Source organism: Schistocerca cancellata, chromosome 11, assembly GCF_023864275.1.
Source record: "Schistocerca cancellata isolate TAMUIC-IGC-003103 chromosome 11, iqSchCanc2.1, whole genome shotgun sequence".
Lineage (NCBI taxonomy): Eukaryota > Metazoa > Arthropoda > Insecta > Orthoptera > Acrididae > Schistocerca > Schistocerca cancellata.
Window position 1 is genome coordinate 96,144,363 of NC_064636.1, and position 13,745 is coordinate 96,158,107.

Here is a 13,745-nt window from a genome sequence, read left to right on the forward strand (position 1 = left end):
AATTTAGCGTTGGAGGGCAGCGTGGAGGGTAAAAATCGTAGGGGGAGACCAAGAGATGAATACACTAAGCAAATTCAGAAGGATGTAGGTTTCAGTAGGTACTGGGAGATGAAGAAGCTTGCACAGGATGGAGTAGCATGGAGAGCTGCATCAAACCAGTCTCAGGACTGAAGACCACAGCAACAATCTTAAAGTGTAACTCGCGCAAAAAATATCAACTTTATGTGTGACAGCGTAGCTTCTCTTGCACATTATTAATCTTAGAGACCAATATTATACGCGACAGCTTTCCTTTTCTAGTAGCAGCACTATGTATATTAATTTAATCCATTACCTTTTCCTATTCGCGGTTGTTGACAGTGCTGTTGCTGTTGGGTGACTACTTCACATGTCCTGTGCTCTGAATATCCTCCGTCATCGGCTGGTGAGTTAGCTTGACATGAGCCATGACTGGCTTACAAAAGTGCATAGCAATCTCGATTTCAGTCCTTCGGAAAGTAACATGCGGTGTATGCTGGAATTCGAATTTATACTGTCGTAATACGAAAACATGCAGTGTACATGTTGCTGCACATCAGACATCTTGCCAAAACGTGTTTTTTTCCCCTGAGTTTCGTTTAAAGTGCCGGGAAATTCTATGCCGGGCTATAAAACCGCTACCATTGAAAGGATTGATAAGTTTAACAGTTCCGAGGAAATGTATACTGTTACTTAAGACGGAAAAAATGTATTTTCACCCGGAAGAAAGTGTATTTTTAAGCGGGAAATCCGGGAATTTTTTTTTCTCCTCGTCCACGTATGCACCCTGAATACGCTTCAGACAGGTGTGTACCGACCAAATGCGTCTCAGGCCTGGTTTGACAGACATGAGTTTACGGCACTGGTTTTCATTTCAGTGCGCGTATCCGCACGCCAGATCACGAGATAACAAAGGAATTTCCGAGATCCGAATTTCATCGATAAAAATGACGCCAAAGAAACAGCTATTTCCGGAAACAGCAACATATCTTATCTGTAACATGTTGCGTTACTCTCTACGTAACGAAAGCCTGTGTAAACATTCGGTCTTGTCTCTTAGGCAGAAATGCTTGGAACACTTTTATTCAAGTGCAAACAGCAACAGGTGGCGTCAGACTGCCCGCGCAAATGGCCGAGGGGGAACTCGCAGGTGGGGGCGCGACGCAGAATGCGGGCAGCGAATCCGGCAGAGGGCCGCGCATGCGCAGAAGCAGCGGCGGGGCGGGAACAGGCGGTAGGGGCGGTCCGACCACGGCGGCGGAGAAAAGACCGGCCACACGACAGGGGGGGTGAAACTAAGTCAGGACGATCACTTCCCGCATAAAATGTGTAATACTGTTTAGCGATCAGAGCTCCAGTTGTACTCAACAATTTCAAAGTCGGTGATGATCGCAGACACCGGTGTCCGGCTGCCATTTACTGTCCCGGTATTACAAAGATATTTTCTCCCGCTCTCCCAGCAGTTTCGCAGTTACGTCACAGCACGCTACATGGCAGTCCACTATATACTAACACTAAACATTATTTCGATAGCAACCTCTGTTACAATTAGTGCGCTAGATGATTTAATACATGTAATGTATTATTTTCGCAGCAAGTCTCAATGACAGGTATAGGAACATCCTCTGACTTTCAAGTTGTCATTACTATCGATCCAGAAATCAACAGTGCAACGGCAGTTCTTTTAAGGGATGGGTTTACACCTGAAAACGTCCAACTTTATGGTTCAAATGGCTCTGAGCACTATGGGACTTAACATCTGTGGTCATCAGTCCCCTAGAACTTAGTCCCCATGCGGGACTGACGTTACACATGCACGATCGGTCTATTTTTTAATCAGGATGTCCCACGTCTTTTGGCAAATACGTGCATGTGTAGCACACGCTACACGATGCGAATTAGAGGCTAGTCAGTACATCGAACAATTCGCCTGCGAGAGAGAGCAGGCCGATTTCAGTGTAATTTGTATATGTCATTTGTCTGCAACGCAAATGACTCTGATTAAAATGTTGGCCCTGAAGATTGTTAATCTTTGTGTTTAGACTTCATTTACCCGTTTGAAACATCTAAAATGATATATTTTCACAGATAGATTGTGACAACCATTGTACCTTACAGTGATGGCAATTAAATTTGTTGTCCTAGCTGTGCGAACGGAACGCTCCTCTGTTCTGTAACCAGTTACTATTAAGAGAGTGACCGAACTGTCAAAAACGTACGGTACAGGTCCAGCGCGACAGCCGTCTGGAGGCAGAAAGGGTGCCAGCATCACAGAACCAGGAGACGGATTCGATACGCCCGCGCATGCGCAGAAGTACCCGTTCTGCTTCTCGCTCGTGTGGCCACCGGCCAAGTGCAGAGTTTCGTAATGCAGATTTTGCGCCTTTTGCGGTGAGTAACTCTTCACAAACACAGTAACTAAATGATGTAGAAAAAGAGCCGGGAGGACGCATTGTCAAAGGGGTTCTGAATGTGTTCACCTCTCTAAACCTCTGCACACCCTCCGCATCAAACAAGAGAGCTGCTAGCGAAAGATTTTTCAGCGATTGAGTCCTGTATTTTCTGAGACAGGCAAAAAAAAAAAAAAAAAGGTTCAAATGCCTCTGAGCACTATGGGACTTAACATCTGTGGATCTGTGGTCATCAGTCCCCTACAACTTAGAACTACTTAAACCTAACTAACCTAAGTATATCACACACATCCATGCCCGAGGCAGGATTCGAACCTGCGACCGTAGCGGTCCCGCGGTTCCGGACTGAAGCGCCTAGAACCGCACGGCCACCGCGGCCGGCAATTCGCATATACTTATTCTTAATTGTCACATCAAGAAAAAAGTTTTTTATCAGTCGTCCTATATTGATTTTCCACTTTAACGAAATACAAGACTTGACTGTTCTTTTATAAACCGAAATAACAACTTCTGCCAAAGTGAAACAAAGACTGCTGTGTGCGCATTCACGCCAAAACGGTTACAAGTAAGTCAAAGATTATGAGTCTCACAGAAATAAATACACACAAGAACCGTATCACTGTAACACATCGATACATCGGAGTACCTATACACTAATAAAACCAAATGTGAATATTGTCACAAAAATATGTCTGCTACTTCGCAGAAAAGCAGTACGATATTAGTGGCATCGAGAACTGGGGTTGGAGTGCCGTAATGGTCACGTAAATAAAGAACCATTACAACACGAAAGCCAATTACGTATACAAATTAATTATAAAAAAATGTAAATTAATTTAGTTGTGTATTGCGATATTTTTTAATAAATGCATTTCAGTTTGTTTTTTATAAAACATAAACCGGTCCAATATTCTTTCTACCTACAATAAATACTGCTGTAAAACTTTTTTATTTTTCTTGTTTCAGCTACAAACTTGCAATAACAGTGTAAACTTAAGTGAAGTTGGTTACTATAATGTGTTACTTCATCTTAAAGTTTAATGTACAAGGAGGAGGAGGAGGATATTAGTGTTTAACGTCCCGTCGACAACGAGGTCATTAGAGACGGAGCGCAAGCTTGGGTGAGGGAAGGATGGGGAAGGAAATCGGCCGTGCCCTTTCAAAGGAACCATCCCGGCATTTGCCTGAAGCGATTTAGGAAAATCACGGAAAACCTAAATCAGGATGGCCGGAGACGGGATTGAACCGTCATCCTCCCGAATGCGAGTCCAGTGTGCTAACCACTGCGCCACCTCGCTCGGTTAATGTACAAGGTTAAAACGGAACAAGTGCGACGATTTATCTCTAACCGTTCGTGAATTTTGATTTTTTAGGAAAACGACAGAAAACCCCAGTCTGACGAGCTAGAATGTCGTTAAGAGTCCCAGACTTCAAAGTGTTGACTTGTTGTTCCGGTGAGAGGCAGCAAGGCCAGGCTCACTCGATTGCGGGGCCAGCGTGTGTGGGCGGTGGGGTTGTGACGTCACCACAGTGTGTCAGCAAGACGCGCCTGCCGCGGCCTTCAGTTGATGACAGACTGAAGCAAAGAAACTACAGGGACACTCACTGAGGTCTTGGTGACGCGACACAAAATTACAACGTTTTTCTTTTCCATTATCGTCACAATTATTGTAACATTTTCAATATGTGGAACGTAATATTGAAAGTTGAGAGGTGGAATGAGCCCCCTCTCATATTTCTATCTTACGATTCTCCTCTCTAATTGCATGCGGTGGAAAGTTGCTATTCCTTCATACGCGGACTTCCCACGCAGCGTCTCTCGTCACCCGGGTGGTCCGGTGACAGGCGGGCTCTGCTGATCTGGAAAGCTTTAAGCCGACGGGTGTGAGGAAGTCGAGTGAATGCTTTGCAGACACCGACATTGTCAAGAGGCACACCCGCAGAGCCTGAAGTAGCGGCTGGGCTAGAGGTTCCGTTACTTCGCAGAAACTTAGCGAAAACACTTTCTGGCGGGCTACCAGCGAGGCGTGGGAATGACTTGTGTACCCAGGCAGCTGTGGCGGGAAAATTCCCGCACTTTCTGCAAAATAGTAACTGTGATTGGCTTGCTCAGGGCATAGCTCCGTGACGTAGCAAGATCGGCGCAGAAATTGGCGCCAAGAATCTCCATTGGTGGAATGGTAGCGTTCCGGCAATGGAGTGGAATTTTCCGCCGGTTTTCGAGTTGCTGATTGGAACATTTGACCACGGCCACTGTCGTGGGGGCGGGAATGTTCTGTGTTCGGTTTTTGTACGGGTGCTCTTGTGGGTAGTCGGCTCTCGCCTCTCGGTCGAGGACGTCGAAGCAACCAGCCAACAGCTCCAGTACGCCAGATCATGTTCTGGCAGTTAAGAAGACAGTTTGGTAATGTATGCCAGCAGCACCGGCAGATAGGGATTTTCCTAGGTGATAATCAGAGCTCAGCAGAGCGCGCCTGTTCGTCTTTTTTCTAACCTTGTTCTGTCATGGGTAGCAGCAATTAATGTTGGGTTGGCTATGTGTTTTCTCTAAGATTTGAGTTGGAAGGAATTGGCTGCACATACCACTTTGTCATAATCCTCACAATCTAGTTTAGGGACAACTTCACATTCACAGCGTTTGTTTGAGTATCCAATTTGAGCCAATTTGATGTCTTGTAAATGTTTCATGTGTTTTTGTTTATTATTTTGTGTTTAGTCTTAATAAATCATATTGTTATTTTGGACAGAACTTTCATTCTGTTAATCGGTAGAGCAACCCTATCATTCCTCACTATGTTAATGAATCCTTCGTTTATTTAACTTATTTATCAAATTAAATTATTGCAGGTGCCAAACTCTCTTCTACTCCACTGGCAGGGTTGATTAGAGTCAGTTCGCGTATTTTTTTTAATCCTTGTGCAACAGCAAAAGTCGGAGTTAGAATAGGGGGGGGGCTTAGCGCATCATGTACATATGTAGATTCTAGAAGAATTTAGTGTTAAATACAGTGCTTGCCCCGGCACCTCGCATAAAATGGCGACCCTTAGCCTCGGATCTTTCCTGGGATCTTCTGATAAGCAAGTATTATTAGTAGTAGGGACACTCAGAATTTTTTTGCTTAATTTTTTTTATTGATTAATACCCAAGTTTTTTCTGGTAGTTCCGCGTTTAGTTTTTAGTAGCGGCGCATGATTACTGTTTTTGTTTTCAGTGTATATATTTTTTTTGGTCATTGTTTTTGTGTTCCTTTGATGGTGTGTCCGTATCACATCACACTTTGTTGGGTTTGTGTGCGGTTTCTGTACCACAACAAATCATGCGTATAATTACAGCGTTGGAGCGGCGTTGTTGAAACTTTATGTCTATGTGTAAAAATATATGGAGTAGATTAATTTTATTGTGCATTTTAGATAAATTTGTTTTTTCATGAATGATAACGAGAAGTAAGGCACGACTATTATCGAGCGACGCTAAAACAAAAGAGGATAGCATAATGGATAAGGGGCAGTTTACCGACGGGAATAGGTTCGGACATGAGATGGGCACATTTTTAGCAGGACAGGACGCCAGGGTCATTGATGAGGAAGGTGATTTGGACGCGATCTTAGAGCAGCGTTGCGGCCGTGATTATGATAGTGAGGTAGAGGATGAAACGGCGACAGTCACACAGGTCGAGACGGTAGCAGAAGTTTATAATCAAACGAACGAGAGCAGACAGGGGCCAGCTCGGCCACGTCAGAGCTCTAGCGCCCAGGTGTCCAGAGTTACATCACCCATGGGTGACGAGGATCAAAATGATGACATTAACCCAATACTGAGCTTCCTACGATCAATGAAAGAAGAAGCTGACGAACAACGTAAGAGGGAGAAGGAAGAAGAGGAGAAACAACGTAAGAAGGAGAAGGAAGAAGCTGACGAACAGCGTAAGAAGGACACTGAGGCAATAATTTCGCATATAGGGGAAATTCGTGGGGAATTACTAACAATAAAGAAAGAATGTGAAGAAGCAAAACAAATGTCAATGGTAGCACAAAAAGTAGCAGGCCTAGCCAAAACGGCAGCAACAGGGGCAATGAAAATCGCAAAAGTAACTTCTAAACTCGCAGGGCGCTTGCGACGTGCGACACAAGTGCACTCAAAATCCCTAGCGGCCTTAAAGACTCAAGGTAATATTGTGGTTACGAACATCACGAAGCGAATGAAAGAAGTAGAGAGTCGGATAGCAAAACTAGAGCAAAACGGGCACACGAGCACTGCGCGTTCGGATACCAATGATGGAGTTCACGGAATTGTGTCTCCGAGGAAAAGCCCGCCGTGCTCTAGCCCAGTGACAGAGTGCGGAACCAACAATGCACACGCAGAAACAGAGAGTAATAGCTCCAATAATTGCAGCCCACTTAGAAGAGTGAATGCTGAATGCCACGTCCACTGTGATACAGAGGTAGCAAATCACAGTTATCAGCAAGATAGATCAGGACACTCAGCAGACGTGCAAGTATCGGAAACGAGTGACAACAGAAGTGCGAGGATCGGACCGGATTTTGATCACAATCACTTCCTGTCGATACTAAAATTCCAGAAGTTCAAAGATAATGGAGGGTCGATGCATCCGAAAAGCTGGGTGATGCAGTTTACAAATTCATTACCGTCGTCATGGCCAACTCAGGCAAAATTAGAATTCATGTGTGGACACATCGAAGGCCAAGCCGCGGAAAAGATGCGGGGCGTGGCAGCGACGTGTCGGACTTATCAGGAATTTGTTGGTGCATTCCTGCGGACCTACTGGTCAAAGGAAACGCAAGATAGGATTAAAGAGGAAATAATATTTTGTCCTGAGCTGGAAGTGTCCGGGCATAGGACCGCAACCAAATTTTTAGATGATTTACTCAAGAAGAATCAGTTTTTAGATAGCCCATATAGCAACGGAGAGATCATTAAATTTTGCTTTTCCAAATTGCCTGTTAGGTATCAACAGACACTTGTCGGCAAGTGCGGATCTGACGTAGAAGCATTCGAGTCTATTGCGCGAACTCGAAGTCGTCTTCGATAAAGAAGGCGCAAAGGACAGGAAGAAGGCGCAAAATAACAAATACCACGGGCCAGCAAGGGCAGACGACAACAGATCGCATAATCGCACTCGTCAGTTAGGAAACCAGGGTTACGGAAATCAAGGTTACGCATTTCAAGATTATGGAAACCAGAGACACGGAAACCAGAACGTCAGGGAACAGGGTCAATCTAGACAAGGAATCTGGGACAGGAGGAATAACGAACGGCAAAGCGACCGTAACTGGAGAGAGCGAAATCAAGGACCACAGGAGAACCAGGAAATTGAAATTAGACCTGAAAATCCTAATGCACGTCAGAGGAGGGGGAGTCTGACAAGGGATTGGCGCTAGTCCATAGGACTCCACCACATCTCTCACACATAGAAGTTCGTGGAATAATAGTAGATTAAGTGGTGTACATAATAAAATAGGCAAATATATGAACCTTTTTTTTTTCGGGGAACAATAATCGGTGGATTAATAGATTAAGATTGTTAAAGTATTAACACGCCGCGTTTTCTCGCATAAGAATTTACTGTTGTTAATTTTTTTGTCTATGTTCGGGATCTCCTCTGTCATTGCGATAAGAGGCACTACCTTTCCATGAGCAATGTTTTTGTCCTTTCCTATCTGGTGTCCATGTTAAGGGATAAGGATGAGTGACGAGATGTCGCACAAACGGGCGCATACAAGAACGTGCTCTTAGAAGCGTTCTGAGAAGTCGTGATACGCTCCATAGTGGCCACAGCCAGTTCGTGAGACGTTCATACCAATGCTTGCAGGCACGCGTCAGTGCACTGCAAGATTGTGGTATATTGCGTGATTTCGAGGATGAATATGGGCAGTATAGTTTTTACAGTGATGCGCCAACATCGTTGTCTTGCAAGCCGGGGTGAACCTGTGAGCGTTTGACTCCAATGGTGCCCTAGGGCCTAGACGGTAGAAATGCGGGCATAAAGCCTACCATGCCAATGTGCTGGTTGGGGATTTAGCATGCTGCTTGCGACTGTCACAGATGAATAACCAGTGACTCATACTAGGATATTCGTGACATACTTTGTAGCTGGCGTGTGGTGGGCGACTGAATCCTCAACAGGAACCAGACTTGGCTGGGTCAAATTACATTGCCTCTGGAAAGGTGCGCTTTCATTGCTAAGACTGCATAACATACAAAATTAAGTTCAACTATAAATTTATTGTCTTGTATAGCCATGGCTAACCGAGTCTCCGGAGTTTCAGTGAGGCGTAATGAAAACTTGGAGGTCATGTCGTACGGCGCGCACATCACTGTCGTCAATAGCGGCGAGCAGCGAGACATCTCAACGTAACAGGAATTATGTAAGAGTATTGTATAAGGTAAACAAAAAAAAAAAAAAAGTAAAATAAATAAATAAATAAATAAAAGTGACAGTACGTTATACTAGGATAAGTTAAACTGTAGGATTTAACAATAACTAGATTAATATTGTGGGGGTTTTCTACCACAAGTGTGGCGCACGCCTGTTGGGATGCTATTTTTCAGGTCATCAAATCACAGACCCGAGATGGAGGGACGACCGGCGAGCGAAGTTGCATGTTCTTTATAGCTCAGTAAAACTTAGACCTGCATAACAACATAATTGAATTAAAAGACATAGAATGTAGATCGTTGGAAAATGGTAGTTAATTCTTGAGCATGTCTACTGTCGATCTATATAATTAATAGTAATATTAGTGCGGGCCCGCACATTTAGTTCTTCATCCAATATAGCGTCACACACCATTTACAATAGTGAGATCGGTCTCTACACAAATATCAAGATAAATTATTACCATTTTTTGTTATGATAGCTACAGATAAATAACTATAAAATTAAAATTACAGTGTCTGAAATGACAGACCATCAATGTATCGTTATGTAAATTTATTATAACATAGAAGGTCATGGGGAAAAGTTAGGCGTAGGATTTTTGTAAGAATTGTGCAGATGACGGGGATCGTGGCAATGCAGAGGCCAGCCGGAGGTCATCGGCAACCTGCAGGAGGAGAGCGTCAGCAAGCCACCTGACGTGAAGGGCGCGAGAGCATCTGGTTCTACAAGCAGACAGTCACCGGGCTGTATACCTGAGGGATTAGGTGGCAGACAGCCCTCGCCGGGCCACAAGCGAAAGTGAGGCTGGCCGTTGACACTGACACGCGACCCACGCGCGACAGCCCGCTAGCTCTCCGGTCGCGGCGGCCGTTTGGAGGGATTCCCTGCGGCAGACCACGTTGTCGTGAGTACACGAAGAAGATCACATATTGTGTCAGAACCTGCGCCTCATGTGCCTCAGGACAGAAAGGGACACTATATACTCACCTGTTTGGGTTTTTACAGCTCACTAGCATAGGCTGATCTGCATACACAAAGCAGTATCGTGCCACACTAACAAATGTATGGTCTCTTTTCTAACTTCTCCTCTCTGTTAGAGAGCAGTTTTAGCAGTCGTAGCTCCTAGTTCGATCCTGTATGGATGACCTCACACACTTGAGGAGTCACTCCACGTGCCATCATCCCTCGTCGAACTGCAATGTTGGGAAACGTAAAGTACTGTCCAGCGAGAGAAGAGACCTAGACTAGTGATGTATCCCAACACGTAGACCTCAGAGACAATTAATCGACGTGAGGAGAGCCTATCACTGTGTCTTGCTACCGTACTGCCGTGATCATGTGCATAGGTCTTGGTGCAGTCTCAACAGAGTACTGCAGATGCTCCAGCACACCCTATTGCCGTTGCAACAACGTAGCAACAACACCCGACGTTTAGCCCTATGTGATGTCAGTACTGTGGAATTTGTGAAGTGCTTCGAATATTTCTAACAATGTGATTTAGTGAATCATTCTCAGCACAGTCGTGAACTTTTTGCAATGTGCACGCACAACTTGATGCCCCATGAACCTTGTTTTTTTTCTTAAATTTCTTTCTCTACTGTTGTTTTTGTAATGTATGTTATACCTTGTATGTGTTTGTGTTTTACACTGTAATTCTTATTACAAATTACTGTATTGTTCTCCACACCATGTTTTTTTTGTATTTTGTATTTATTGTTGTGTGTTTGCAAACAGTGTGCCTGAAGTCCCCATAAACTGAAGCAGATACCACCACTGTCATTGTGAATGGACCATCAGTTCAGGGAACATTTTGTAAAGGTTATTCTTGCTGCAGGGAGAAAGAATGAATCGGAGGTTGTAATTAGATTCTGAAAGCACACAAAGACATTGTTAACTTAAATAGTATCATGTGTGAGTGAGTTCAGGTTAGTTTAATGATTAAAATTGTTGTAACATCTTGGGCATTTAATTGCGGAGCACTCCAACTGTGATTGTAAAGAATAAATTGCTCCATATTTGGCTCACATGCCGGGGCCATATTTAGAGAGTGAATGTCTGTGTGAATCGGTGTTTGGATGGGGCTCCCTGGGTATGGATGTGTGATGTGAGTGTTAGTGTTCCATATTAAGAAGGTGAAGTTGGCTACATCATAAATAATCCTCCCTCTATGAGCTGCATTTTTCAGTTGCAGTGATTTTCTTTATAGAGTGCGGCATGTGCAGCCAGTTTGCGAGATTGTTCTTGGGCGATTGACTCACTACCTTGCTCCTAAGTGAGCCAACCGCACACCAATTACAATCTAAAATGGCGCAGGGGCAATGAGAGGTGGCATGAGCCCCCTCTCATATTTCTATCTTACGATTTTCCTCTCTAATTGCATGCAGTGATAAGTCGCTATTCCTTCACACGCGGACTTCCCACGCAGCGTCTCTCGTCACCCGGGTGGTCCGGTGACAGGCGGGCTCTGTTGATCTGGAAAGCGTTAAGCCGACGGGTGTGAGGAAGTCGAGTGAATGCTTTGCAGACGCCGACATTGTCAAAAGACACGCCCGGAGGGGTCTGAAGTAGCGGCTGGGCTAGAGGTTCCGTTACTTCGCAGAAACTTAGCGAAAACACTTTCTGGCGGGCTACCAGCGAGGCGTGGGAATGACTTGTGTACCCAGGCCGCTGTGGCGGGAAAATTCCCGCGCTTTCTGCAAAATAGTAACTGTGATTGGCTTGCTCAGGGCATAGCTCCGTGACGTAGCAAAATCAGCGCAGAAATTGGCGCCAAGAATCTCCATTGGTGGAATGGTACTGCTCCGGCAATAGAGGGGAATTTTCCGCCGGTTTTCGAGTTGCTGATTGGAACGTTTAACCACGGCCACTGTCGTGGGGGCGGGAATGTTGTGTGTTCGGCCTGTACGGGTGCTCTAGGCGGTCGGCTCTCGCCTTTCGGTCGAGGACGTCGAAGCAACCAGCCACCGCCTCCGGTACACCAGATCGTGTTCTGGCAGCTAAGAAGACAGTTTGGTAATGTATGTCCGCAGCACCGGCAGATAGGGATTTTCCTAGGTGATAATCAGAGCTCAGCAATGCGCGCCTGTTCATCTTTTTCTAACTTTGTTCTGTCTTGGGTAGCAGCAATTTATGTTAGGTTGGCTATGTGTTTTCTCTAAGATTTAAGTTGCAAGGAATTGGCTGCACATACCACTTCGTCATAATCCTCACAATCTAGTTTAGGGACAACTTCACATTCACAGCGTTTGTTTGAGTATCCAATTTGAGCCAATTTGATGTCTTGTAAATGTTTCATGTGTTTTTGTTTATTATTTTGTGTTTAGTCTTAATAAATCATATTGTTATTTTGGACAGAACTTTCATTCTGTTAATCGGTAGAGCAACCCTATCATTCCTCACTATGTTAATGAAACCTTCGTTTATTTAACTTATTTATCAAATTAAATTATTGCAGGTGCCAAACTCTCTTCTACTCCACTGGCAGGGTTGATTAGAGTCAGTTTGCGTATTTTTTTTAATCCTTGTGCAACAGCAAAAGTCGGAGTTAGAATAGGGGGGGGCTTAGCACATCATTTACATATGTAGATTCTAGAAGAATTTAGTGTTAAATACAGTGCTTGCCCTGGCACCTCGCAGACCTCCCTTTGAGATGTGGGGAAGTCAGCACTTCTTTCTTTCGTTTGATAAGTAATGACATCTGGCTAACAATTTCAGTATTACATTCTGCCATTTCAGATCAAATCTACAGACTTTTATATCAAATGTAGTAATAGTATTGTCCTCTCTTTATCAGCAGGATAACGACCGTCCTCAGCCCGCCACAGTTTACTCTGCCATCGACTGGGTTTTAAATGCAAAAGGAAGATGCCCTGCTGGCAAATTTGCTTTAAGATGTACGGAAATGAGTACTTCCTTGTTTCATTTCATTTCATATGTAATTACATTTGGTTAATATTTTTAATACAGTGACGCACCAAAGAAGCTGGTATGCGTATTCAAATGCAGAGATATGTAAACAGGTATAATACGGTATTGCGATCGGCAACACCTTGTAAGGTAACAAGTGTCTGGCGCAGTTGTTAGATCGGTTACTGCTGCTACAACGGCAGGTTGTCACAATTTAAGTGAGTCTGAACGTGCTGTTATAGTCAGCGCACGATCGATGGGACACGGCATCTCTGAGGTACCGACGAAGTGGGGACTTTCCCGTACGACCATTTCACAAGTGTACCGTGACTATCAGAAATCTGGTAAAACATCAAATCGCTAAGGCCGGAAAAATATCCTGCAAGAACGGGACCCACGACGACTGAAGAGAATCGTTCAACGTGACAGAAGTGCAACCCTTCCGGAATTGCTGTATATTTGAATGCCGGGCCATCAACAAGTGACAGCGTGCAAACCATTCAACGAAACATCATAGATTTGGACTTTCGGAGCCGAAGGCCCACTCGTGTACCTCTGGTGACTACACGACACAAACCCTCACGCCTCACCTGGGCCCGTCAAGACCGACATTGGACTGTTGATGCGTGGAAACATGCTGCCTGGCCGGACGAGTCTCGTTTCAAATTGTATCGAGCGGATGGACGAGTACGGGTATGGAGAAAAGCTCATGAATCCGTGGACACTGCATGTCAGCAGGGGAATGTTGGAGCTGGTGGAGGTTGTGCAGTGGTGTGGGCCGTGTGCAGTTGGAGTGATGTGGGACCTCTGATACGTCTAGATACGGGTCTAAAAGGTGACACGTATGTAAGCATCCTGTCTGATCACCTGGATCCATTCATGTCCGTTGTGCATTCCGATGGACTTGGGCAATTCCAGCAGGACAATGCGACACCGCACACATCCAGAATTGCTGCAGACCGGATCCAGGAGCACTCTTCTGAGTTTCAACACTTCCGCTGGCCACCAGA